The following is a 24292-nucleotide window of genomic DNA, read 5'->3' on the forward strand; positions in this document are numbered from 1 at the left end:
TTGCACTAGGGATGCTCGACAACAAGAAAAATTAATGGGAATTATCCTAGGTATTTATTGCTTTCGTTATTCTTAAGCAGTAAAGCATTCCTAAACACGCTTCTCACTTATACAGGAAGGTTTTCAGTTCACTTGAATCTTGATTTCCTCCTAGTGGGAATGCTGGGTCATTGCCCAGACCAGAGGGACCATTTCCTGCATCCTGCCTGGAGACATAAGAAGCATGCAGGGCTCAAACCCTGGTCAGGAGTATGGCTGAATTATATTGTGTGTGAATGAAAGTCAGTTCCCCCAAATCAGACTTCCACAGTGCTCACTGGGCTACTTTTTGGTCTACCTATTTCTAAATTTATAGATACGGATAGCTATCTTCTCTTTTTTTTTTTATTCAAAACTTCCTTCCATTGATGGACCCATAAGAGCCCTGTTGATCATAATACCAGCATACTTTAATCCACTAATATGGGAAAACAAGAAACTCACTTCTCTGACTGTCTTGAGTGCCAGCAGGAGGCACAGGTCTCCCATGTTTCCTTATCATTAGTGATTTTCAAGAAGGTGATATAAAAAATTAGCCTAATATATGTAACAACGAATAGATGGGATGAAGGGAATCATTTGTGATTTAAGATAAACCTTGTTCTTAAACTGTTTGAAGTAAAGATGGAAATGATTGACTGTGATTAGGCTTCCATTGCACATACCAGCCAGGATAAAAACTGATGCTAGCACTCAAAAGCTTCTTGCTGTGGGGATAGGTTTAGTGCACAGTGAGAGGGAGGGTACAGAGCAGGTTTGACAAGAGAAATGAGTTTAAGAGCTGTATGAAAATGTCCATGTTGACATGGTGCTACCACGTCTCCCTGTGCCACTTTCAAGGAGTAAACATAAGCCAAAACTCCCTGATGGATGTGCATTTGGCAGATGTTTGCCTTTACGTGTTGATAAAGTCAACCTGAATACAGGGTTGGAGGCTCCAAGCTCCTTAAAAATAATCAAGGTTTACGCATAAAGCGTTTCTAGACCTTCCTGCCACAGTATGTCCGGATTGTCATCACTGCTTCCACCGGACCACAGCATTAAAATTTACTGAAAACCTCAGTTTTCTCTGAAGAGACCTAAGACATGCTGCCTTCCGCCTTGCTCAGTAGAACTCAACATACCCCTTCTGATCTCCCCAAATAATAAATATCCTTCGCCCACTGGCAGTCATTAAATTCATTAATTTAGACTTGACTGACTAGCTCCTGCCTCTTATTTCCCTAACCTGGGAGAAGGGATTCACGTATCTCTGCTCACAGAGCAATTGCTTCTGAGGCCAACCGTAGAGAAGGTCCCCTTAGTAGTGCCCTGTCCACAGTCACAGTGCTGGCCCTCATGCTGCCTCCACTCTGCTCATGTCACGTCTCCATCATACATCCCACAGCATCCCATCACATAGGACAGAAATCCGGGGGGTTTCAAAGCAGCAGCCCAGGCTTGCCTTCACCCATGTGCCCTGGTCACAAAAGTTGTAGAGATGCATTGGTGTGGCTGGGCATGTCCATATCAAGGCACTCCAGCGCCTTGGATCATTCTCACTGCCCAAAAGCAGTATAGCTCCTCAACAGAAATATGAAGTGTGCCAGGGCACAGACTCGAGAACTTGGAGAATCACGCTGCTAAATGGTCAGCACGCCCCACGTGCCAGTTTGACATTGGCCAACTACTGCTCTTCCAGACATTGCTCGGGAAGAGATTATGGGGTTGTACAAGCCACAGACTGTTTTCAGTAGGCAACGTGGACAATGTTATGCTGCTTTGGGAGAGAACAAAATTTACCTTCACAGACGCAAAATAAATGGGCTACTAGCATCACAGTACAGGGACTGATAGAGAAACTGAGCCAAGGCAAGCTTTTCTATTTTCACCAAATGCGGAATTGCACCCCACTGTCTTATGACTTTATTTCAAGGTTAGGAAATGTTGTTTAGTTGATGGAGAACAAAAACACAGTCCGAGAAAGGAACTTATGCAATACTTGTCTGTGCCAGAATGGGGAACTGAGCTGAGCTCTATAATGCAGTAACAATGAGGAATCTTCTTTCAAATACCTCAAACTCCCCTAACACAAACAACCACCACACAACCAAAAAAAAAAAAAAGGCAGAGAAAAAACAAAACAGAATAAATAAATAAATAAAACCACCACCCTCACCATAAAAAATAACAATCAGTCTAAGATTTTCATACAGCTGAAGAGCCCTTCTCCCGGTGTTACCCTGGAAGAGCGAAGAATTTGCCTGCTGAACTATACCTCCAAGGCTGTATTACATCTGTATGCAGTAACCTCTTTGATAGACTCAGATTCTTCAGTTAAGAGTGCAAATGTGGACATCTCCATGAAAATACCTTCCAGATCCTCAACAGCAGTCACAAAAGCAAAGAAAATCATATTGTGCTGAAAGCATGGAACTGATAATAGTGCTGAAAGTAGCACAATGCCCTTGTATAATTTAACAAAATGCCCTCACCTTGAATATTGTGTTCGAGTTTGGCTGTTTCACCTCAAAAATGAAACTAAATGAAATGAAGTGCAATGAAATAAAATAAAGTAGGTAGAAGGGGAGGAAGAGGCAGGGCCAGGCAAAGAAAATGATCAGAAGCCTGGGAGGACTTGCCAACAAAACAGGAGAGAAGAGAACAGGTTATTTCATTTTGAGCAAGAGCACAACAGAATTATGACTGGGATAGAGAAAGTCAGGCACATAAAAGAAGGAGGGGAAGGACGGGGGAAGAGAAGCTGGTGGGAGAGCTCAGACAGCCTTATGAGGAGCAAGAAAACGCAGAACGAGAGATGAGCATTTTTGTGCTACAGACTATTGAGTCAGTATCCTAAACTGTAGTTTATGCTTCTGTTTTGTGAAGGTTTGAAAATGTCTTGTCTCTCTGCATCTTAAATAAGATGGTGAGACAGATGGAAGCTGTTTTACAAGTGTGAATTCTTCTTGTAAGGAAAGCCAAATGAAATTATTGAAATGAAATTAATGTTAAGGGAGAGAAGCATCCGTATAAAGTACATGGTTGCATTGTTCGCATACGTCAATGGATGAAATAAAGTTTTATTACAAATGATAATATAACACCGTGAGACATGCAACGAACCTGAAGACTTCTGGCCACAGGATATCCTAGATTTCCTACTAGGCTTTCATAAATATTAGAAAAAACAAAGACAAACAAGCAAAACAAAAAAAAAAAACACACAGCTATCTTCATAGGCCATCTGACTAAGTTTTATCTTTTGCTGGTGCAGCCTTTTCCAGCATTTCAGGACTTCAAGGAAAGACCTCACATGGCGCAGATCATCGTACCACAGAACACCCCCTAAAGCCTTTAATGTCTTCAGCCAAGATCTACAGCAGGCTAGTGGTTACAGAGGGTTAGGAGAAGCCAGTGCATCACTTACTGTTCCCAAAAGAGGGATTTGGGAGGATTTAAGTGATTCCTAGGCTTTGCAGAAGACCATCCAGTAGTGAGCATCTCACCCTTAATGCACTCAGAATACAGCGTTGGGGCTGGGAGCATATATGTGATGTGGAAATGCACAACCGAATCTTTGTGACAGAATCCTTTTCAATTCAGTGTTTTCATGATCCCGCTGCTCCTGTCACCTCAGCTAAGCACCATGCCCTGGCTGCACGGGCCATGCTGAGGACTTGGCTGATGCTTCAAGCCACAGGATCCAGGCTTGTTTCTCTCACATGGCCTCTGGAGCCCACCTGCACAGCAGTCATCTGTTGATTTTACTAATCTGAATCTGTACTAAGGTCATAATCAAAACATAGCTTTCGAGCCCTGAAAGTAATCAATTACACATAAGCTAGAGTCCTTCAAACGTCTGAAGACGTGCTTTGACACATTTGACTTTTGCTGCACGTGTTGCATTGTCAGGCTGCCATCAGCGCAGCTGGCTTTCTCCTCCAGTGCTAATCCTGGTCATTTGTGCCAGTTCAGGTTCTCCATGTCACAATCACCTCTTGGGAAGACATCAGACCTACACATGCCCTTCAGTCCCTTTCCCCAAGCTGGGCTCAATGGCAAGAAAGCTGGAGTAGGAAGGAGGATGTGGCTGGTATGGGGAGTGTTAATAATCCCTTCTGCTACAGGATTATACCATGGTTATATTTACATTGCTAAAAAAAAAAAATGTTTATTCTTTGTTTTTGACTAAATGGTACAGATGAGTTGTATATACCCTGGTACTCTGGCCTGGCCTGTCCCCTTTGAAATGGACCAGCAGTGTCCGTAGGTCATAACATGTGGCTCTGGACTTACCAAGGTGCCTCTGTAGCTCTTAGACCTAATTATGAAGTTTTGTGTGTGTTATTTATTCACTCATTCATTTTCACGTGAAAGCAGCCAGAAACACTTGAAAAAATTGCTGCTCTTCATCAGGGTGGCTTTTTACAGCATAGTCATATGGGGATGGATTACATGCCTTGACATCAGAGGCTGACAGGGCAAGTCTGGTGGAGTATTGGTTGGTGCAAGGAACTTGATTTGGTGCATTTCCATCCAGATAGAGGTGGGTCATCCCCCAAAACATCCAGGTTTCATTCTGGAGAGAGCTGTTGGTTCACTCAAAAAAAAAAAAAAAAAAGAAAAAAGCGTGGTACAGAATTAATATTTATGCAATGTGGATGATTAGGGGACAAAGATGTGGGAGTTATTTGACAACGTGGATGTATCTTCTGTGGCTTCCTCTGTTTATTCCTCCATCCTTTATCTCATACAGCTATTTACAATGCAAGCTTTCTGAAGCAGGAACAAATTCTCCCTATGGATTTGGGTAATGCCTAGTATGAGAGGTCTGTGATCTCAGCTAAAAGTTACTGTCATATCAATATCAATACTCCATCTTATATATGGAAGTATTTCACAGCACATTATAATTTTAAGTGATTTACATAGACTGGGATTGTTCTGTGTACTCCTGAAATGCCGCAGTCTCTGGGGAAGAAGATACTGGCCTATAAAGAGCACACAGACACTGCACGAGGGAATTGGGATTGACTGGTTGATACCTCTCTCTCCCAGAAACCTGTTCCTCAACTGCCTGCACTTAAAGGAGTTTAAAATGCAGACCGTAAAATAGATGCTAAGTAAGAAAACCAGCAGTCTGCAGAATAGGTTGTACACACTCTACAAAAAGCTATTGAGGGAGAAATATTGTCATAAATTGTATTAAGTACAGCGTGTTGAGTCAGAAGCACAGCTTTGATGAAAATTACAATAGCAGTTTGAAGGCAAGCCATTTTGTGTCTCGTACAATGCCAAGCAATAACGCTCCTGTTCATACAAGGCCTGCTTGATGGACTTGGCAACAGCAATTACTGGTGTTTTACTCTCCCACAACCATTCCCCAGGAGACGTACTCCTCCTGGAAGAAATCTGGCGCAGTTTGGTCAAAGTGGATGTTAAAATTATACCCTGTGATTACAAAGTTTCTTGGGGTCACTCTTTGCCTTTGTTTCTCTCTACTTGCTCTGACTTGAATCCCAAATATCTTGCTCCTGACCTTGTCTCTCTGGCTAGCTAAGGGCTAGCTGCTTTTAGCTTGCCACCAACCAGACCAGCTGGAAAGGATGCCAGCGTCCCTCCCTCCCTGTAAATACAGCAGGTGGTATAAATGTTCTCCAGTTCTTTGATTTTCACCATTTCTGGGCTAAATTGCTCTCCACGACATCAAGAGAGGACTTCCATGCCTTTCAAGAGAGGGAGGGTTTTGCACATATAGGTAAATATAAATGAATAAAACAGCTGGCTTAAACTGGCCCGAAAATTGACCAGCTCAGCCTCAAACTGGATTTACTTCCCTGTGCTGTATTGATGATAAGGGGAAAATATTTAGAGCAATTTGCAGTTAAAAGGTAGGGAGCTTAGCAAGCTCAGAGCTTCTCGAATATAGAGAGAATTGATTTTGGCCAAAAATAGCTGATGGGGAATTTCTCTGCCATTTATACAGCTCATGCCAGGTGACTGCTTCTACCTTGCCACAGGAAATCTGCTAGGGGAAGGACGAATAGAGGTGTGGCAAAACATGGCCCTGTTGTGTTGTTTCAGCAGTGTCAGCACTATAAGGACAGTGATCATCATCTTAGGGCACATCCCCATGTTTCAGTCCTCCCATTGCCCATCAAGCAGGGCTTCCTCCCAGACCAGAAGCAACTGGTCCCTACCCACAGAGGCAATGGTGGGCTTCAGGGTGATCGTTTGCCCTCATCTGCTCTGTACAGAGTAGGGCTGTGGATTACACCAGGGGATGCTTCCCAAAGCAGGTCTGAAAGATATTTTACATTAAAGGTAAAGTGGGACATGGAAAAGTTTGCTAGAAACTCTGATATCAAAGGAAAGCCATGTTGACTCAGGAGGTCCAATTAGATTCCTGGCTATCACCTTCCTTAAATACTGAGAATAGTGTGAATTCAGCATACTGTTTCCAAAGGCCAAAAGCAAAAACTGAATTAAAACAAATGAAAATGATTTTTTTTCCCTGTGATTCAGATTCAAGGATATACTATATCTAAATTAAATCTAATTTCGGGACTACACATCCCCTTTAGTGACCAAGATTCTTAACATCAAACCAGTGACATTTCCTCATGAGGACAAAACTAAGGCTACCAGAAATGATCCCCACCCTTTTCTAAGAGGAAGTCCTCACCCTTAAATACAGCCCAAACACACACTGCATTGGACCATAATCCTCATTCAGGACTTTTTGCTTTTCCTTAAACTGACAGAGCAATGCAGAGAATTTGGAAGTTGGTAAAAAATGTGCAAGCAGGTTTCTGAATCATAATGCATAAGACATGTTTGCCCCCTGAACAGCAGACAGTGTGGATGTAATTGGCAGATCTTCTTTTTCATGCACTCTAACTTTGCCAAGAGCAAGCTAAAAGGAAAGCTGAGTACACAGAGAAAAAACCTCAGGTTTCAGGGAAAACGATGGCCTAGAGATTAGCCCCAACTTACAGACAGTACGTAAGTGTGACATTAGTCATACTAGGAAGGCCAGGCTGGTCCAGAATATCACCTGCCCTGGGGCTGCTGTAAGAAGTGAAATGCAAATACCATTTTGTCTTTGAACAACAGGAGCGCAACTCTGACACCTATGGAAAAAATGAGCACTTCCTTTCGTCTGGAAGGGGTGACTTTATCTGCTCTGGAGCAGTCCTTAGCAAAAGAAAATGCATGAAATGAGATACTGTGCAGCACCAACATGCCCTAGCTCTGGTCCAGCCAATGCCTCGATTAGCCCTCTACCCATTCTAAAGAACGTTTCCCAACTCAGGAGCCAAGCCCATGATGATGGAGGACCAGACCACAGAGGATGAGGGCAAAAGATTAAAAAAAAAAGTTCTGGACCACCACAATTTGTTGCCTGTGCCAGGTCCTAAATTCTCATGATATACCCTGTAAGCAAGGAGGAAGGAGCCAGACCCTGCTTGATAGCCTGCTGTACGGTTTAACCTTGTGAAACCAACCATGTTGCTTGCTCATTTCACCACAGGTTAGTGACATTTTCCACAGAGGACCTCAACAAATTTACGCTGGTGTCAGAAGAAGATATTCCAATTAACTCTTTAAAAGAGGCCACTGCTTCTGACATCTTGAAATGAGCAATATCACTGCCATGAAGCAGAACTGTGACTTGTTAGAGCTGGCCTCTAGTTTGGGAGATTTTGACTTTGGTCATTATTCCACCAAAACCAAATTCAAATCCCGTGAAAGATGTTCTGAAGGTGGCGTGTTTAATTTTATATGCATGTATATACTAGCCATGGCTGGTTTAGACTGCCAGAATGAAGCTGAGAAGGGATACGACCAAACTCTATAGGTAAGGCAGGAAAGTAAACAGAAGGGAGGAAGACAAGATAGCTAAACTAACTGGAAAAGTTGTCACAAGGACAACTGCTCGTAAACTGGCCATAAAGACATGCAGACTGGAAATGAGAAGAAGGCTGTCAACATAAGAGTCGTGAAGCCCTGGAACAGCCAGAGTGGGAAGTGGTGTGGGAAGGAACAAACTGATGGGTGTGAAGATATAAATTGATGCATCTATGTTCTTAAATAATGAATAAATAATGCTGGCTGTAGGGACTAAGTATCAGCTGGCTCTTTTCTCTCCGCATGACAAACTCTGGGGACTCAAGCAAAGTTTCATTTTTTTTTAAACTGGCTTATTTTCGACACTTTTACTCCTCCAGAGAATAAATAAATAAATGCATCCATAAATAATATATCTGAGATGGAGGAAAAACAACAACAACAAACAAACCAAAAATGAAAACATCTGGAAAAACTAGAGGATGAACCATCTTCTAACCTCAGAACAACTAAGAACTCAACTGCAAAGAAAGCCCACCGTGCACAAAGATGACACGTCCCTTGAAGCCCTCACTGAATATTTTATCTGTCCTTATAACTAGAAACTAAGTACATTTAACAAGATATATAGTGTACACAGATCAAGACCACTAATATGTGAGAGACATGAGAAATATTTGATTCAGTTGGGAAAACAGTATGTTGAGTTCTTTTTCCCTGTTTTTTTTCCCCAAAGAAAGTCCTCAAAGAGCAAATCAGGCAAGTTCCACAAAAAGCAGTGTTCTTAGAAGAAGACTGACCCATTTATGTTTATTTTTAATAGACCTGGAAGACCTGCGAAAATTCAAAGACTAGAAAAGTAAAAGCAAATAACACAACCTCAGTTTACACTGTAAATGGTGTAATGAGATGAATACTGGAACGGTGCTGTCATTTAAGAAAAAAATGTTGAAAAACTTAATAGTGAGTGGAAAAGATAAGCAAACTTTATTTTAAAGCTGAAGAAAATGCTTTAAGGAGACGGATTCAATGTGCTAAATCGAATGATTAGGATAGCTTTCTGTTTCGGAAAAAAGCAGAACAGCTTAAGGTATGTGCAAGGTGATATGGCAGGATGCTGTGCCACACTTGGGATTAGTGTCTCTGGATCTGTGCTCAAGCTCCACTTTCTCACTTTGCTTACTTATAACACTCAGTCTGGTGAGAACTGTGAGTACTGCTTTGCTCTAAATAGCAATGACCTTATCCTGCTTACCACAGCATCTTCATGCTGGCTGTATCTTGAATGGTTTCTATGTCCTTTGTAAAGACACTGATGCTGACAATTTACTATCATGTTTACACTTCAGAGCATAAACAAAACAAGAGTAATGAGTTGTCAGAAATATGGAGAGCTGCCCGTCATGATGGTGCCACAAACTGGCTTTTCTCTTCTTCTATTAAGGGGGATGTAGAGCACCTCCTTGCTAGCTCTTCTGGTGGAGAACTCTCTTCCCTAAGATTTTCTTCCCTTGGTAGCAAGCAAAGAGAATAGACCCCATTTCAAGGAAAAATTGGAAGTGTCTTGTGTCTGCACTAAGTGCACCAGTATAACCATTGATGTCCAGAAATAGCTGAGAAGTGGAAAAAAAAAGGGCCATACAAGTGCCTAATTGAAGATCGGGGAGAAGTAGTCAGGGCTTCCAGATCCCATCGCTGGCTCCCTGCTGACTCCTCCTGTGAGCAAGACAATGTCTGGGACAAAACCAATGTCCAAATGCAAAGAAACCATCTTTCAAAGGCAGTACCAGAGGGGAAGGTGAGCACTTTTCAGTCTTCACCTTTCACATCTTTGTTTCGATCCTAAAATTGCTGCTGATTTTGTAGAGGAAGCCCCTTTGCTCCACTGTCATTACACATTGTGCACAAGACACTGGTGAGAAGGAAAAAAAAAATCAAGCAGAAGCTATAAGTGAAACCTGCCACATCTATTGTCATTTCATGGGATGCTAACCGAAGAAGAGACTTCACAAAGCTATTAATTTGCTCAATTATGCCTGATAGATGTTAGTTCTTTCGCTCTTGAGAATCCATCTCTTGCCTTAAAGCTTGTCAACGAGTCCCTGAGTGACACTACAACCTTCACTAGCGACGGATCTCAGGGCTTCATTATGGAAGATTTTTATATTGTTCAATGATTTGTGTGCATCGGTAGGTGCAATACACTCACAAATCTACATGCACAGACAAGAGGAAGAAAGACAAGGAGACAGTTTGGTTTCTCTGCATTTTCTCCATCAGAGTAAACAAATGTCTTGTTTAATCTTAATAAAAAGAGAGGTTTAGTAACACAGTCTGTTTTCAGTGACTCAGACCAACCACATCTAAAATGCTCGTTAGCTGTTGTAGTACATGACAAATTGTCTACCTGCTGCGATACTTTACGAAAAACTCTTCACACCAACTATGCCCACAAAAACGATTTAGGGTTAAAAATATCATTATAGTTAAATAATAACAGGGGAAAGGAGAAATTAACAGGCAGAGGCTAGGGAGAGATGAGCTGTTTTCGGCTGATGTTTGAAATGAGTCAGAACAAATGCAGCACAAGGATAAAGTCAGAGCTGTAGGGAAGACTCACCGACAGCAGAAATACTCCAGGAAATGACTGCTAATAATGAAAGAGAGAGAGAGGAATATTGTGGCTGAGGCTGGTCTCCCTTTATGGTGGGTTTTATAACACAGAGGGGCAATTTTAAACTGGATGGTGTAATGAATGAGGGAGTTAGAAGGAAATGTTTAAGGCTGAGGAGGGGGTGGGCTCCGTCTTTTAAATATGTAGAAGGTAGCAATAGCATCTGTGCTTATGCTTGATGAACTGGAAAAGGAAAAGATGAAGATAGCAATAATGAAGACCAGAGGAGAACTAATTAAATTCAATTTATTATTATTACTCTCTATTTTGCTGTGTTCCACACCGATTCTTATGTATCTATTTCATAAGTCTGCTTGCTCTTCCTGCTGTGCTGTTCCGTACATGGCTAAGCTGCATTGACAAGGATTTTTGCCTGCATCTGGAGTTTCTGGGACTCACCAGGTAAAGTCAATTTGTTTTGGGGTAAATATTCAGGCTGTAAATTGATTGTTAATTTGTTCAATCAAAAGTTTGAGAGTTAGCCCACAGGATACTGTCCAATTCCTAAATTATCACAAAAATCAGAAGTAACCAATGTTTAAAATCCCTAGGTGGGGCACACCACTAATAAAGTGGAGTTTGTACTGCAGAGGAGGTGGAAGTTTTTTGACATATGATCTCGCATTCCTGGAGATCACACCCTGCCTGTAGTCCTAAAGGGATCCCAGAAGTTTCCCACCAGTCCTTAAGATCTGAAATCAGTGAGGTGTTGGAGTATTTCAGAGCAAACAGCAAGGGTTCAGGAGCAGGAAATGCCTACCACTGGGGAAAGTCTTCTAATCCAGGCAGTAATACTGAAATTGGAAGGAAAATATGGTGAACCATAAATTCACACAAAGATAACGTGTCTTGACAGTTCATGGGCATACTTCGCTTTTGTTTCTTTTTACTTTTTAATTCTATTAAGCAAAATTGTTATAGGAGAGAGATTCCACTGGAAACAATAAAACTGCTCCAATTTATCCAACCTAAGGTTCGGGCTGACTTTCTGTTATGACCTACTGTCATATTTCCACTTCACTACCCTTTATTACTTGATTCATTCCCTGGAGGCACTAAGACAGAAAGAGTTCTTAAAGATGGAGGTGAATGTGATATATGGAGCGAGCTGATCTACTAGTTCACAAAAGGGATGGAATTCATTTCATCTCACTTTGAGGATCTGATACAGCTGTCCCACCTGAGCTCCTTGTCTGGATTCCCATTGAAGACGCTGTAGGTATAGTAAATATAGTCAATGGTGTTCTGAGTGTGAGTCATCTGACCAAATGTAGATGCTTATTTCGGGATGTGGAATCACGCCCCAAGCTCCATTGACTCTGCTGACTCACTCTGCATTGACTACAAATGGAGTCTAAGGCAACTTGCCCAGATGCAGACACCCACATGGCAGACATCCGCAGCTAATCAGATGAATCCCACCAAATGGGCTCCAGGTGAAGAGCATGACCTTCAAGACGTTAGCTGAAGGGGAAATGAGAGTAGTGGGACAGAGGGATGAGGACGGTCATACTACAGGGACCAGGTTGTGGGACAGGGAGAAGCTGTCTCTTGGCTTGAGGATGGAAAGGAGGGGACAGGAAAGATTTAGCTGTTAAATATTTTCTCAACATGCTGATCATTATGAGTCTGGTTTTCAGAAATGCTGAGCAGCCACGACGCCCACTGAAGACAATGGGAGCTCAGCACTTCCGAAAATCATAGACTTGCTTCTTAGCATTGAATGTAATCTATATTATTTAAAGGAATAAATGGGGCTTGAGGGGCGGGCATGCAAACAAGTGAATGAGCTTCCTTTTCAGATGCTTTGCATAGCCCTTTCTATCATTATTATTGCTGTTTCCAGACATTATGCACAAGGCAAAACTACAGCTGGAGCATTACATGGAAATGAAGACGGCAGAAGGTTAAGAAGCTCTGACTGCTGTATTCTCTGGGGCTGATCCAAAGCCTGGTAAAGTCTGCAGGAAGAAGCCCCTAGAGCGATGGTCAGAAGATATGTTTTATCTGGCTGCAAAGCAAGTGTAAGAGGTTCCCCGTGGTCCATCTCTGCCATGGCATTTACAGAAATTGTCTCCTCAGGATGAAGCTGTGTAACTTGGTTAAGCAGATGTAAAAAACACATCACTCGGGAAGGAAGAATCTCACTCCTAAACCCTAGTACATCCTTAACCAACCAACGTGCTCTCGTGTGCCAGGTCTACTGCCGGATTGTCTCTTCCAAGAGCTGTCTGACATCACTAGCGCTGAAGGAAATGCAAATTCTTTCTTGATTTTTATTTATCTGCTAAGCTAGAGAGCTGAACTTCCTCATTACCACACTTGGTAAACACCTGAGCCTGCACAGAAGAGGAATTATGAGATATGGGAAAACGTTATGTCTCCTTGAGGCACCTGGTAGATTCACCTCACCGCGCTTTGGAAGGATTCACCCACACATGCTTTGGAAGAATCTATGAAATTATACAAGGGCATTGAGGATTTTTTTTTCTTCCTTTATTTGTTTAAAATCGTCTGTATTATTTCACTGGTATGGTTTGCTCTGTGATCTCCTGAGCAGTTGCAGCAGAACAATAGAGATAAGGCCACTTTGTCACTCCCTTGCTTATTGCTATGGGTTATGGAACAAGCACTACAGAGGAGCCCCAGTGAAGCCCCCTGTATCCCAAAGAGAGTCAAGAGACAGTGACTCATGCGCTCCAGCTTTACCATCAGAAAGAAAATAAAGGTTTTATAAATCAGAAGTAAAATACTGAGAAAGGAGAATTAATAAAGAAAGGTGCAGAGAAGGCTGAATCCTGGAAAAGTTTTGCTGCTCTCGGCAAAGAAGATAACCTGCGACTAGATGCTGACTGAGTTAATCTTAAGACTGGAGACTGGATTGAGGTTGAATCACAGGAAGAATGGTTTTAAAGTATTTTGTGATGGCAGAGACATTTGAGTCAGTTGGGCCTTGAAGATTTTGCAGGAAACTAGCTGAAGCAAACTGAGTCATTACTGATTATCTTCAAGAGCTTGTGGAGGATTCAGAAGTACCAGAGGGCTGAAGAGGGACAAATATAGAACCCGCCTATGGAAAACAGAGTTGGCGGCTGGGAAATTACAGACTGGTCGGCCTAGCTTCAACTTGTGGGCAGATGCTAGAAGAAATTATTAAGCAGCTATTTGAAAATATCCAGAAGATAATGATCTTCCTAAAGCGAAATAAATGAATACGTAATACAGCAAGAGGAAATAATTCAAAATAATCAAGTTTAATTTCTAACTTAGTGAGAGGCCAGGTGAGAAAGGAGGTAAGAGAAGATGCTATAAAACTGATGCTAGGAAAAGACTTTTTCCACAGTAAGGTTATGAAAGTCTAATTCCAATTAAGATAGGACTGATTGGAAAATCACTTTTGAAGAGTAATTATCCAAGGCTTCTTAGTGTCTGACTAAAAGAGGATCTTAAATGATACCTCTCAGTGATGTTTCTTAGGCCCAGTTCTATTCAAAATGTAAGCACTGACTTGTTTTAATAAAAAAAAAATGCCTAAATGCTTGTGAATGATAGCACACTTGAGTAAATGTAAAAGCACCTAAATGTACAAGAATCTAGAATGATCTTGAAAAAAATATGGAGAGATGCGTGAAATTGGGAGGAAGAAATTTAATATAGAATCATACAGCTTTCTATGCCCTCAATGAAGAAGTTAAATGCACAAATACAAGCTTGTTTGATTGTTTGTCAGGATATTAGAAAAGAATCTGATGCTGAAAGGGAACCTCAAGCTCCTTACAAATCAATGATGTAATGCTGCACAAGAAAAATAAATCTTATTTTTGAATGTTTTGATGGAAGTATTATCACTAACGCAGAACAGATTTTTCAAGCAAACTCATTGTCGATGAAGTAAATTGACATATTCATTTTTGGACATTGCACTTTAAAAACTGTAGATATAAACTAGGAGTAGTCTGGGGAGAGATACAACAATGACAAAAGTCTTCGAGCACTTGAACTATCAGGAAAGGTTGGATAAATAACCCTCTTATCCTGTCATGGCTATTGCAACCACTTCTCCAACTCTCAACTTTTCACATTCCTGACTTCTTCTCTACAGACCTACCTCAGAATGCCCGGGCAAAATTCATTCTTCTTGTGTTCTGAAAAGGTCAGCATTTACTAATTCTCGGCACTCACCTGACAGTGTCTCATTTAATTGTGGACCTCCTCTGCTTCACTCCGTTAATACTTTATAGGATGAGCATCCTTTCTGCCAGCTGCTACCCTGATCTCCATACACTCTTCCATGCTGCTCATTAGGCCTGCCCGGAGTAAAGAGCCACTCACACCTTTTAACCTCAGGAATCAACCTTAAGCATCTTAGCTGGATCTTCATTTACCAACACTCTCTCTCAGTCAAAGAATTATTGCTTCAGTAGGTCATTTGATACCACAAAGATTTGAGCCCTAATTTAGGTACCTCAAAATAAATGTGTGAAGTCAAATGCTGTAAATTCTCCCCATAGTGTCCTTCACTAGCTCATCCACAAAGGTCTTCCTCCTACAGAAGAGAACCTTAAAAAAACCTTCATTGTTGCAAGAAGATATTTGCAAGATGTTTGCAAGAAGTCTAGGACATGATGTCAAACAAATCAACATGTTTTCCAACTCCCATAGCAAAAATGTTTAATATAAAATAATTCCCTGCCCTAGTGCCCATGCAACAGCCTTTTCATTTAAAAAATAGGAGCTCTTCCAGACAGGAAGCTTTTGAAAAACGGCACTTTGGAGATGGAATGGAAACATATAATAAGCAATATGTTTTAGAAATTTCAGTTTCTCCCTTATCTTCAACATTCTTGTCAGAGAATGGTTTGAGTTGGAAGGAACATTAAAGACCATCTAATTCCAACCCACACCTTCCACTAGATCAGGAATCGTCTATGTTGGACATAAACTACCTCCTGTTTCCATTCTTTCTCTCTATCAAAGCTTATTTTCATTCGTCAAAATGGAATTTAGGAGACTCAACATATTTTTCTAACAGTTTCAGAATAACCACTCCAAATTATTGGAAACTTAAGGTCATTAACCCTTCAAGATAATCCCTTGCTTACTGATCATGACCTTCTCTAATTCAGAAATATTGTCTCCAGAACATTTTATATATATATATATATATCCTACCCAAATTTTTTGCTAAATATAATTGAAAGACATGAAAGGTGTGTAAGCATCTATTTCATCCACGTTTTTTTTTTTCTCCTCAGCAAGAAATATAGCCTTCTGGGCATGGAGAAGTCAGGTTTCCACTCCCAGCTCTGCAAAAAAATTTACTGTGCATTCACTTGGGTAACTCAATTATTGTCTCTACTTATTTCCTACTATGTAAATTACAAGGAATATGAACCTGAAAATCTCATCAGGAGTGGAAAGTTCTCCATGGTAAAAGAATTATTTCCACATTGACAATACTCTCTATTCAGTTTTGCATTCAAACCATTATCTACTGAATGAGAAGGCCACTGAAATTAATAATTCTTCCCTGAGCAGTGAAATCTGCTCCAGAATATAAGAAGTGGAAAACATTTTTTGATTCTGAAATCAACTTGTGGCCCTACCAGAAACTGAAGAATTCTGAAAAGAAACCAGACAGTAGCACCTAAGCACGTACCCTAGATTTCTCTGAACTATATCCTTGAGTCTAGGGACCTAAATTGTAACTGAGTCACATTTTTATATCAAATTGCTAGCTGGAACACTTTGCCTGAAAAGGACTGAATTTCCATGCCTCTCTTTTCTGCAGGGTTTTGTCAGTAAAATTCCTCAGGTATTTTGAAAACAGCAACGAAAAAGAAGAATTTGATATTAATCAGAGTATAGGAACTGAAGAAAATTAATCTGCAGAGCTCTAAAGCATATGACAAAAACCTGTAACTGACAATAAAGAGGAATTTTCCAGATATGATGAAAGGAAAATGCGTCTTAAACTAAATTCAAATATTGCAAGTAAAATGGAAGAGTCACAATAATAAAGCTGAAAAAAAAAAAAAAGTGAGAGCATGCAATGCAATTTTTGTTCATTCTTTGGGAAGAAGCCAGATGATGTAGTCAGATCATAAAAGGGATGACCCAGGTAATTACAGGCTTGCCACGCTAACATTGATCTTAGTCAAAATAATAGAGCAACTATACAGGACTCCATTAATAAAGAATTAAAGAAAATTGATATAAATCAATGCCAGTCATTACTGGCTTTTGGAAAACAGACCTTTGAATGTGATGTCCTTTTTGTTGAGGATACAGTACTATGTTGTGTGGTGAGGCTAATCTATATTATTATAAAATGAATGTCTGAACTGGTGCAACGCATCCCCATGGTGCATACAGAATGAATCAAAGGCTGCCCAAGCACACTGGTCTTAGGCTGTTCAACTAACTGGGGAAATACAGCACAAGAGAGAGCCTCTGTGTTTTTTCTACAGACACACTGCCCCATTTGGTATTTCTGTTAGTAAGATGGCAAATCTATCCTGTTGGACTTGACTCCTTGCGTGATCCCTCTTGCAGAAGGTTCAGAAGACCTCCATAAGATGAAAGAATTCAACAGGGCCAAATGGAAACCCACACACAGAAGAATACAAAATTCAGGCCATACCAATAAGATGGGTAACGATGGTGATTTTTGCCTGGGTGACTCTATAAATACTTAGGGGTCAGAATGAATGATCAGGTCAACAGGAGCTACCATAAGGACATGAAGGCTGGAATGTGGGATGCCCAAGTAGGAACGAGAAGCATTTGATAGTAGCGTTCGCTGTTGAAGTGCTGAGATCCACAGATCCATGTCCAAACCATGAGAGGTTTTGACAAACAGGAGGGAGTCCAGAAAAACTCTGAAGTATAACTCAAAGACAGAGGTTGAAAGAAAGAGAAACAAAAGGGAAAAGAAGAAAGGGAAAAAGGAAAAGAAAAGACAAGAAAGCAAGCAAGCAACCAACCCCCCCCACCCCCCAAAAAAAAAAAAAAAGAAAAAAAGGACCAACACATCTGGTCTCTTAGGGCAGGTTCTGGAAATTTGGAAGTTGCATCAATTTTTCTCATCAAAGAGAAACTGAGGTCTGTCATGGCCCCAGCACACAGCTGCTTGGGGAACTTGACTTTGTTAATAAGGCCTTTGATTGAGCATGTAAGCGAACAGTAAAACCCCATGGTTGCACCCGAAGACAAATAACTTCACATTTGAAATCTGATGTGAATTTTGAGCACTGAAGGGAATTACCATAGGAGCAACAGGATGAAAGTTGTGGTCGTCCCTCTCGTGATTAAAGATTCAAAATTGCAATTCCTCCCTCTACCTCTTCTTCTGAGGTAAATTAGTTCAAGAGAAACCTGATCTGGGTGAAATCCACTGGCTGATGTCCAGTTGACGTGATCACAGCAGTTACTTCTGCTTTCATCATTTCTGATACTATAATTGAATCCAGTCAGTGATAAAAGCTTACCAGGTACTTCAGCAAGTTGCAGTGTGCTTGCATGGCATGACATCTGTTGGCTGGGTGCACAGCGCAGTTTTCTTACTATAAAAAGGTAAAATACAGGGGGAAGCAAAGCAGAGACCTTCCCAGGCTGTATTTGCCTCACATTGATGTGCGTTTTTCATCCCATAAATTTGTTATGGCTCCAGCTCCCAAGCTTGAGTGAACATTCATTTTTCTTCCTTTACATATATATTCAAACAAAGCTGAGCTGTGGGCTGGCAGTAAAGAAATGAGACTCACATTATTGGCTTTGCATTAGGTTTGTTTATAAAAGACAAGGCATATTAATCATAGATATCTACACTGGGAGAAGTATGCAGCAATGCAGGAAATGTATTCATTACAAAAAGCAGGATGTCAAGCAGACTAGGAGGTGCCATGGATTGATGCACTGGCTTCTCTCTCATAAAGAAAGCTAAACAAGATTTTCCTCTAGCTCAGACAGAAAGCACAAATTAACCCTTCCAATTTCCGGGTCCCCAAGGAGCAGTACAAAGCAGGCTTTTTTTTTCTCCGAGTTGCCAATTAGTTGAGACTTTGCACTGGAGTGATAGCTGGTAGGTGATGTTTTAATAAGGGGTTGCAACAAAATACGGTCCTTGTTATACTCCTGGAGAACATACTTGCACCATGTGGCTGGGATAATCAACAACCGAAGGCTGGATGGTCTGGGTGCTGTGAATTTGAAGGCTAATTCTACCTTGACTTTTAATTCCATGCAAAGAGTTGGTGATACTCCACAAGAAGCAGAGTAGCAGGGAATCTGTCCTTAAGGCAGAATTTTTCCTTAAAACCAAAGTAAGGAAGCGTTATTCTATTACACATATAAGCGCTTAGGCACAATTACTGGGGGAAAATAAAGTGTTTTGATATGGACCCACAATTATTAATTCAGTGCTATTAAAATACCACACACGTTGTGCAACTACAAGTTGGAGGAAAGAAGGGGATGTTGCCCCAAGGAACTCTGCTTTTTAAGAGCATTGACCACCAGGGGAAAGTTCCATTTGTAACAAGAGCTTCAGAAAAGCTACGTAGGAAACCAGGATATAATGTAGACCCAAAGAACAGGAATTTGATCAAGGGTAATTTAAAGTGACTTGGTCCTAAATTGCTTCTCCTCAAGCTTCCTTCTAGAACTCTGACCAAGACCAGGCTACCACCTCGTTGCACAGACACCTCTTACTGAATGCGTGTGCTATCAAGGGTAGGCTAAAAGACATGGCAAGCAGTCACAGTTGCAATACTAAGACAGGATATCTTTTCACAAGGCTGTCATGCTACCATGTGGTACTGTGACATGGTGACATACTGTAAACCCTGGTTATCTGTTTAGTATTGCATGACTGAGGAAAAATAGGATTGACATAAACTCAAGGGAAAACTGGGCTCAGTTTGGTTGTGTGTGTTCAGGTACATTTAGTGACACTGAAGTGGTTGAGAAACAGCTGTTGACAGCAAAAATACTTAACGTAAAGAATGGCTGCATGACTATCTCTCACAGAGGTGATCTTGGGAATTCAGCCACAGGGTATTTTTGCAGCATTAAGGAGAATGGCACAGGCTGACAAAGGCTGATGTCCAAAGAAAGGAAATTCAGAAGAGCAAGACATAAGACATTTTTACTGGAGGTGAAGAAAAAATGCTTATGATGGGAAATGAATCACCGTGCACAGAAAAAAGTAGCAGAGACCTCCATCTTAGTCTCTCTGCACAACAATTGTTAAACAACACAAGATGCAGACTGCTAGCTGTCTGTGGCCCCCCGAAGTTGACAGATGCCAAGGAGAAATGTTTTTGGGGTGGAGGAGAGAGGTGACATACAATAAACGAGAAAGGAGCTTTCTTTTTCCAGAAAAAAGAAAATATAACAACCAAGATTTTGCTTTTGTCATGCTTCTGAAATCCTCTGGAGGATTTTTCTCTCCATGTCTTTACTAAAAGAACTATACTTACAGAAGATGGAGCTTTGAAAGTCATAGACAATCAAAGAGTACTCCCTTGGGTATGACATGGAATCAAAAAAAAAAAAAAGGGGCGGGGGGTTGGAAAAGCAAAGTAACTTAATTTTCAAAAATAAGACATGGACTCCTGCAGAAAACCACACTGTGTCCTCTGTTTTGCTGTTGTTAAGCTTCCTCAGGAGAGTAATGTTTGGCAAATTTAACATAGCAGACCTATGCTAGGGCTTCTAGCCCAGTTTTTGCCTAAATTAATCTTCTTTCTCCAGCATCTGTTCTGTAACATAAGCAAAGCAGAGAAGATGGTCCACAGGGCAGGAAAGCAAACGCCAAGGTCCTGCCCATTGATAAATACACCTTGACCATCCTCACTTCGTGCTCACATACAGTGAAAGATAAGATAGAATTTGTTACCTATTTATGTGTTGCCTTCCCAGGACACGTAGCAGTTTGGCTTCTCATACACAGCAATGATGCCATAGACGCCTCCTTAGATGCCATAACACACACCCTCCACCTCTAACAATGCCCTGTCTCTTCCCAAATTGAGGTGGGAGCAATGTTTCCCTTCAAGCACTACATCAGTCTAGAACTTTCTCGACCCAAAGACCCAACTAAAGAAGCATCACAGCACCCATGGCCCAACTTAAAGGAGAGGGTGGTGGAACGACCAGAAAAATGAGTCACACCCCTTCTCCTTCACACCCCACACTGTCAGCAGCAGCTGCAGCCCAATTCAGCTCAATAGTTTACAGGTGTCTTCAGGAACAACTGTCATAAAAAGCTCCCAAAATATGCACTTTTTTTTTCTTCTTGTTTTCTTCTTTCATTTTTTTTACTGCTCTTTAAATTTTGTACAGCAACAGTTACCCAATGAAAGCAGGAATTAACGGAAACGAAAGGAAATGAGAGACACTGAAGGAAAAACAAACATAATCAGCTCCAGCTGCAGCTCAATTAAACAACCGTTCAGAGAAAACTACTCATTCACAATTTACTCACAGAAATCCACTTTCTTACATTCTCTTCAGGATTTCAGAGCCAGAGAAGTACACTGCACTTTAAGGCCCTTTACAAAGTAATTTAAGGCTGTTTCACGTTGCGCAGGCAAATGGCAGCTCCTTCACTGGCTGCATTTGCAGAAGCTGGTGAGAGGTGAGGCTGGGAGGTGATGTCCCATGTGTACCCAAAGCAAGAAGCTCACACCCTGTGCTCACATGTGCAGAAAAAGTAAAATTGATTTTCTTCTATTCAAGGGTCCCCAGATTTGCTTGCATCCTCCTCTTAGTGTTTCTCTACCAGAGTGTGCACTTGACATTTGCTTCAACTGCTTGTCCTTATCTCGTGTCCTCCCTGCCTGAGATGCTCCTGATGTTTTCGGCTTGCTCTAGAAATGTCCTTTAAGCCCAGGACTTCACTACAGCCATAGTAAATCTCAGTATGCCCAGCTGGTACCAAACAACCCAGGAATACAATTCTAGGTTTAAAGACTTTTCCTTCAGGCTCTGACATTCAAGTGTTTGTCTCTCCAGTGATCTTCCCAAGAGATATGGACCTGCTGTTCATGAATTTGTCTTATCCCAGGAGAAATTAGCTTTTATTTCAGCATTAGCGCAAATGAACTGTGCAAGCAGCAGCAATGAGACCTGCCGAACCAGAGAAGAGTGCAAATACAGGATTGCTCCTCATTCTTAAACCCAGCCGCAACTGTGACTAAAGAGTATCCTGCAAATGCTCCTCTTATTGCCTGGTATGGGACAGTAACTTACCCAGTGTGACAGAAGGAGACCCTTTCATTCTTTCCTCGCACCTTTCATGTTTTTTATAATGTTCCATATCTTGAAAAAGAACAAATTCAGAGCAATGTGGATGTAAGCAAAGTTCCTGCAAATATCTCTCAAACATAAGCAGGGCTAGAATATACAACATCTTATAAACAAATAAATAAATAATAATTATAATAATAAGAAGAATTTAAACAAAAAACCCCAACCTCTTAAGCTATAAAAGATAGAGAGAAGAAAGATAGAGGGAGATAGAGAGATTATCTTGTCTAAAATCCCCCCATGAATGAAATCTCTGTCATGACTTCCAACACAGTTTGAAGTTTTGGAGAAGGTAGAACATCACTAGACCCCACACAAGTTCATCAAACACAGCCTGGGAAGACCAAGACCGACCAGTATTTCCATGGTGGTACCTATTTTTCAAGCCTTCATCTCCAGTTTTTGGACACTGGATACTGCTGTACCTTCATTCAGCACGTGATACCATGATTTCCCCAGTCAGGGACAACTGCTCTGACATTGCTTTCCTCCTGCTGTTAATAGATAGAAACTAATGAGATTCTGTTCATATATTTTTAATCAGAGAAAAGCAAAACCTAGTCCACTTACAATGGTTGGGGAATAAAGGATTTATAAAAGATGAAAACAAGACATCCTCTGCATAATCAGTGTAATTACCAGTATTTGGAACCTCAGTTATAAAAGCATATTTGTGCTATTTTCAATGTCTGAAAGCTAGTGAAGCCTGAACAATGCTCTTTCTCCAAACTCACTCCCTTATTAGAATTGCCTACATGCTGATTCACATACTTCTTTCATGACCGAGCACAATTATCTCAATTACGGAGTGGGATGTGGGAGCAAACATTGTGTGCAGTTTCCTTATTTATTAAGGTCAAGTTCATGAGACTTGGTAGAGAACGGTGTTGTGGAGCACTGACTCTACACGTAGGCCAACGACAAGGACCTTCCTCAGTGTGACCTAGCAAAATAAACCACCATGCTCTACATCTTCACAAACACAGCCTCTATCTCTCCTCCCCCTGCTCCTTCAGTGCGTACTCATCATCACATTTAACGTTCCCTTGAAGTGTCTGTAATTGTCCGGTGAATTTCTCCACAGCTCAAGCATCTAGAGTGTGTCACAGACAGACAGACACCCTTGAGGAATATGCTGTAGGCAAGCAGCCCACGAGAATATCTCTGTCCCCAAGTCTACTCCAATCTGAAGGCTCCCCACAAGTTTCTCAGTAGCAGGCTTGCAGCTGTTCTGGGAGAGCTGCTTTGCCTTCCTCTGATGCTTTGAAGCAGTGTAACGCTCAGGCTACAGCAGATGCAGGTACAAAACCATCACCAACAAATATTCAACTCCTTGCCAAAAAATGACCCTATAGTAACCAACAGCTCTGTTGAGTAGATTCTTCCCTTGGGAGACAGAGGAATGAGAAGTAATGACTAGACCCTAGATCACCTACAGACATCTAAGATTGTGCTAGGTGTGAGGCTGTTGAGAATACTGGGGTGAGAAATATTTATTTTATTTTATTTTATTTTTGCCAAAATAGGCATATTCATTACAGCAAGCCAAAAAACCAAAACCATAAATAATTTGGATTTGCTCCAGAGCAAGTTGAGAATAATAAATTAAATCCTGGAAAGCTTCAGAGGGAAAACAAAGCAAAACAAAATGAAAAAAAAAATAAATTGCCCAGATCTAATTCAGAGCTCTGTGTCCTGCACACACCTGTACATCACTTTATTTTATTTTCTATTTCTGAATTAATCTTCCTTTCTTAGGGTCTGAGGTCTGATGCTGTCTTCCTGCAAATTCAGGCACGCTCCTTCCCTTTTCATTTTAAAAGCCCCCCGCGGCTGATCAGGAAGTACAGGACATCCTTGGCAGAAAGATTCATGGGACTGTTTGAAGGCATTTCTCTTACTACAGCGTCTCTTTGTCCTGTACCTATTCACGACTGCAGTCCTTAGGAAAGTGGCTGCCTTGTCTGGCATGCTGACCAACGGGAAAGTGCTGTGCACACCTTTTGCAGCTCTGTAAATGACAGATAAATATTAACAGTAATGCCACTTAACAGATGTTTTCTATCTTTAACTACCTTGCTTCCACGCAGTAAATTGCAGGACCATAAAAATGATTGGAGTGAGGAGAAGTTTTAAAAGAGGTATTATCGATTAATATTTCGGCACGAAGAGCTGAGTAATTCTTGGCAAAACATCTTACTGAATTTATTCACTTTAAATTGCATTCAGTGCTTGTAAAAGATGACCAGCTGACAGCACTGGAGACAAAACTTCTGGGATGAATATCTTCGCTAGAAAAATTGTGTCTACCTAATGCGACTTTAGCAACCCAAAATGAAGGGGAAGGCATGGTAGTTTTCTGGTTTTAGACTGGCTGGGAAGCCATAACAAACCCAAGAATACCCTGTAATCAATAGCCCAAACTCACAGCTG

General features: G+C 41.1%; 1 protein-coding gene and 1 long non-coding RNA gene across 14 annotated transcripts in view; both read right to left on the reverse strand.

Moving 5' to 3' along the window:
- TSNARE1 (t-SNARE domain containing 1) overlaps window positions 1–24292 on the reverse strand; it is a 462256-nt gene that overhangs the window by 108423 nt on the left and 329541 nt on the right. The window lies entirely within an intron of this gene.
- LOC308190026 lies at window positions 4319–21796 on the reverse strand. Its single transcript, XR_013946782.1, has 2 exons — window positions 20448–21796; window positions 4319–4610 (listed from the first exon to the last, which is right to left on the reverse strand). It is a non-coding gene; the product is annotated as an uncharacterized lncRNA (long non-coding RNA).

The sequence above is a fragment of the Anser brachyrhynchus genome (assembly GCF_964034855.1).
Source record: "Anser brachyrhynchus genome assembly, chromosome: 2".
Classification (NCBI taxonomy): Eukaryota; Metazoa; Chordata; class Aves; order Anseriformes; family Anatidae; genus Anser; species Anser brachyrhynchus.